Raw genomic sequence first — 5,075 nt, 5'->3', positions numbered from 1 at the left:
TCAATTCAACTCTCTCTCTCGCCCTCTCTCTCTCTCTCGCCCTCTCTTGTGCCCTCTCTCTCTCTCTTGTGTGCCCGTGCTCTCCCTGGTGTTGACTATACCTGGGAGAGTGAGTTTTAGCTGATGACACTGCGCCTGCTTTATGGTTTTATGCGTTCCACCAACCTCTGTGGGTACATCTGAAAATGGCATGGCTGTAGTATGACTTTTATTTTGAAGGACTGGTTTGATGTTTTGTCTTTTTGTGCGATGTTTGTAACTTGGAGCTATACAGGAAAACAGCAATTTTGCTTTTAAGTAATCACACATGCTTAAAGCTCTACAGACGGAAAGCAACATTAATAAACACCAAATTCTAGTGGTTGGGAATTTGACTCCCAGCGGAAAAGTTCTGGATTCCACAATGTCTCCTAACTTTTAGGCACCCTTGAGCAAGTTGCCCTAACCCCTACAGCTGCTCATAAGGTTGCTTTGGATAAAGGAGTCTGTTGATGTGCTTGACATACATCATTAAGTATGGTCAACTTAATAGTGTAAAAAAAAATATCTTTAATGTTTCGCTAAATATCCCGCTACTACATGGTGCATTGACCGTCGCTCCGCCTCTCTCTCTCCCTTACAGGCCGAACTCCAAAGTGGGCCACGACTACGACCGGCTGAAGACCCAGTGTATGAGAGCCATGGCGGACCTGCAGTCCCTCCAGAACCAGCACACCAAGACCCTGAAGCGCTGCGAGGAGGCCGTGAAGGAGGCCGACTTCTACCAGTCAGTGAAGTTGTACTAGCATGTCGTGCGTGTGGAGTTCCCATAGGAAACCGGTCAATACACAGCCAACTAGCAAACAATCGTCTCCCCTCCCAGCTCCTAGAGACTCATTTCAGCAAGGTTATTTTTCAGACTTTTTACTCAAAAGCATATAGTTACAGTATATAAATGTCAATATCATATTAAGACATTTTCTGATCTTTTCTTGGTTATGGATATTTTTCAGCTCACTCTCTCCTTCATACTGGTAGAGCCCCGTGGTGATGCTCGTGTTAGCTGAGAACGCTGCTACTGCTTTAATAAAAATATATGTAATGGTATCCATGCTGAAGACTAATTCAAACATAGTAACGGCCCTTTGGAGCTCCATCTGGTAAGTGGAGTTATGGAAGGAGGTCACATGTTGTTAAAAGCTTAAACTGTAATAAAATCACCCGGCGTGGCTGCTCGTGGGCCTTAAATCATCTAATGCACCATCGGGAAATGTCTGGGCAGCCTCCCCCACTTCCAGACCATCCCCAGCCACTCCAGCCTCTGTTCCACTGTGCAGCTTCCCCTCACTGCCTTATGATCCAATGCTTCTATAGCAAAGAGACGAATATAATTGAGCTATTTACAATTAGTTAGGAATTGCTACTCAATGCCGTGTTAATGAGACAGTGTACACTTATTACTGTAGTAGTAGGTTCAACGTCAAGAGCGTTTTTGTATTCAAGACTGCAATTATCCTGCAGTCATTACCCTACAGAGGATCTTCTCCTCTGTCAGTCAAACAGCAGCAGAATGAGCGAGATGGAAGCTGTTCACTAAAGAAGCAAAACTCTTGTCATCTGGACAGAGGGAGTTAACAGTGGGACGTATCGGCGGTTATGTTCATGTGCATTTCATTGGTTTTATTGTCTGTGTTCTCTTTAAATGGGGGTGAATGGAAATCTGAGTTGGGATATACCCGCAGAGCCAAACCTGTGCTCGTTCCTTTCAATCCAGTAGCAAACATGACCTCCACAATGTCCTTGCCTTGTCCATAAGTCCATGTTCAGTCAACACAGACCGGGCATAATCTGGGTGTTACTGTGTTTGGGTGTCTGGCAAACCTAGCTTAACTGCTGCTGCAGAGGTGTTGTGTGGTTATTTTTTCACATGCACAAACCCACACACACACTCACACAATCACAAAAACTCTTTCCATATTAATATTAATTAATACCCCCTTCTTCCCCCCCTCTCTTTCACACACACGTTTCTTTCTCACACATCCTCGCACACATTTTAATTGCCACACCCACACGCTTTCACACCTGTGCACCACCTCCAAAGGCACTGATTGAAGTGTTAATCCTGGTGTGTGTGTGTGTGTGTGTGTGTGTGTGTGTGTGTGTGTGTGTGTGTGTGTGTGTGTGTGTCCAGCATGCTGCACAGCAGGGTGCTGGGGGAGCAGTCCCAGGTGAAGGAGGAGCTGGAGGAGCAGAGAAGGGACAACGCCCAGCTGGTGCGGGAGCACAATCACCTGAAGCAGAGCTGCGAGGAGCTGCGGAGGCTGCACACGGAGGACCAGAAGGAGGTGGCCGATCTCCGGCTGCAGCAGCAACAGGTACTACTACCACCCCCTCCCCCCCTGGCTGTCCACCTCTGTGCGTCTCTGGCTGAGTGTGAGAGCACCCCCCCCCCCCGCTTATGGAACGAGGCGGTCGCCCGAGTCGACTGGGAACGCTTGTTGTAATAACACGGGGGGGGTTGGTGCTCTCCCCTGCGATTCGATTGGTTGATTTGGTATCCTCCCCCCTGTGATTCGGTTGGCTGATCTGGTGCTCGGGATTTGATCTGGTATGAGTTGTGGTCATTCTGTAAGCACGACGACGACATGCATAATGCCTAGGCAGGCATCTTTTTACCACAGCCCACATTTAAATAATAAAAAAAAAATGTGATGACTGCGATAATCACCTCTTGAGTTGTGCCCTGCATCAACACTGCTGCTCTCGTCTCCTTTTATATTCTGCTGCCTCAGTTCCCCCTGGGTGCTGTAGTGGGGAGTGCTGTGTTGCAAGCTGTTGTTTGAGTGAAGGCGAAGGGGGGGGCGGGGGTAGGGTGAAGGAAAGGGGAGGCTGGGGGGAGAGGGGGGAGGCAGGGCAGTGACCTGCATTGGGTTGCACTGTCTCCCTTAACTGTCTCCCCAGGGTGTTCAGTGGGGAGCAGGGGGAGTGAGTGAGTGAGTGAGGGGGGGGGGGGGGGTGGGTGGCGGCGGTTGACTGCAGCAGTGGACTGCAAGGACAGCCAAGGAAAACGCACGCGGAGCATTTCTGAAAAGGCCGCAGAAGGGCAAAGGCTCTGGCAGGCGTAAAGGGCACAGTGACTCGAGACTGTGGGGGGGGCGGTTAGGTACACGGTCGTGGTGTGCACCAATAGGAGTCGCTCGATACTGCCCTGAGGTCGTCCCCGGGAATGATCCGTCGCAGGAGCGATCGCACATCCGGTCGTGTAGGTACTGAACCTCACTCCCTCTGGGAAGAGAAAGAGCACTCGGTCAAACCTGGAGGACAGTTGACCCCCACCCTCCCTCCCCCCCTCCCTAATCCGTGGCCTAGTCAGGGATGCGAAGAGACAGCCTGAACTCTACCGGGTTTTTTTTCAACTCTTATTTCACCAAAAGGCCAGGACTCCATATGCTGCTACGAGGTCAACCCAGCGTTGCCATCTGCTGCTAGTATGGTGCAAAATATGAAAATATAATTAGAGATGATGATTATATTGCCCACCATGGTACATCCGATATCGGCCAAAAATATATATTCAGCGGTCGATGGCTTGGAAATGTGTTTAATTAAAAAAACACACAAAACAAACACACAGTTGGGTATCCCTACTAATATTAATACAGTATAATAAAAAATGTATCCATGCCTTCCCTTCCAATATGTTCTAATAATCCAGCAACCCTTTATGAAACCTTTTCGAATGTTAAGACCAATGCACACGCAGCGCGAATCAGGTTGTTTCAACAGAGCAAAGCACGAAGGAAGCGGGCGGGATATTTTGGCTTGCTTTATAATAGGAATGGACGCAAACACTGAAATACATTATTTAGTGTCCCGCTGCGGCCGGATGCTTTGGGCTTACGGCTCGATATGCAACACTTGATATTTCAAGCTAGCCTACTCTAAACTTGAGAATAATCAGCTCTGTTCTCTACAAAACCTAACCAAGCATTTTTTTTAAATGCTACCAGGTTAAAAGTAACCTATATTCATTGGACGACATGCATGTTAAGTGGCTGGGATTGGCCAGAAGACACGAGCCCCCGTAACGATCCTACAAACGGGATTTCTCTGGTTCTTGAATAGAGTCTCTGTGCAGAAACAGTCTCAGTGAACCCAGGTCGCTGTAGCCTCTATTTAGCGTCTCAACACCATGATGTGTTGTGACCCGTGGCCCCGCCCCCCCCCCCCCCCCCCCCCCCCCCCCCCAGGTGATGCGTGAAAGGGGCTCGTCGGAGGTGCTGAACCAGCTGTACGACTCGGCCATGGACAAGCTGGAGGGCGTGAGGAAGGAGTACGACGCCCTGAGCAAGCGCTACAGCGAGAAGGTGGCCAACCATAACACGGACCTGAGCCGCCTGGAGCAGGCGGAGGAGGAGAACCGGCGGCTGCTCAAGCAGCGCGACTCGGCCATGCAGTACCAGCAGCAGTACTCCACCTCCATGAGGAGGTGAGGCCACGGCCCCCCCCGCTCCCAGCGGGAGGATGAGCCATGCACACGCATGCATGCGTGCAAGCATGCGTGTGTGTGGCTCCTCCTCCCGCTGGGAGCGGGGTGGGCCGTGGGGTGGACGCATGCTTGCACGCATGCATGCATGCACACACACGCATGCACACATGCATGCACACATATGGATGTGTGCATGCACACATGCATGCACACATTTGCATGTACACATATGGTTGTGTGCATGCACACATTTGCATGTGTGCATGCACACATACTGGCACACACACAGTCTGAAAAGGTTCAAACCTTTTGCTGCCGCAGTGGGCACACTCCAATGTGAATCGCATTTGCATTGGAGTGTGATGACTCCCTCAGCAATGTCAAAATATTAGGCAGTTGGTATTACACACTCTATATACACAGTGCTAAAATGTGCACATTTTATTTATCCATTTAATTTTTTTCCTGTATATATGACATTGTTTTTATATCATTGGCCAGCTGCTGTTTATATTGTATTTTGTATCTCTTTTAATTTAATCACACCAACATTTTAGCATATTCTGGGGCCAAATTAAGAGTTTAATAAATAAGCCTTTGTGAT

At 49.2% G+C, this 5,075-nt stretch overlaps 1 pseudogene across 1 annotated transcript; it reads left to right on the top strand.

Annotated features, from left to right (window-relative positions):
- The first annotated feature begins 622 nt into the window (after nucleotides 1-622).
- Nucleotides 623-4,471, top strand: LOC311376661 (disks large homolog 5 pseudogene; annotated as a pseudogene). Its single transcript has 3 exons — nucleotides 623-766; nucleotides 2,174-2,357; nucleotides 4,233-4,471. The product of its transcript is annotated as a disks large homolog 5 pseudogene (transcript).
- The last annotated feature ends 604 nt before the right edge of the window (nucleotides 4,472-5,075 follow it).

Source organism: Micromesistius poutassou (genome assembly GCF_964030765.1).
Source record: "Micromesistius poutassou genome assembly, contig: SCAFFOLD_6985, whole genome shotgun sequence".
NCBI lineage: Eukaryota > Metazoa > Chordata > Actinopteri > Gadiformes > Gadidae > Micromesistius > Micromesistius poutassou.
This window is presented reverse-complemented; position numbering and strand designations above follow the sequence as displayed.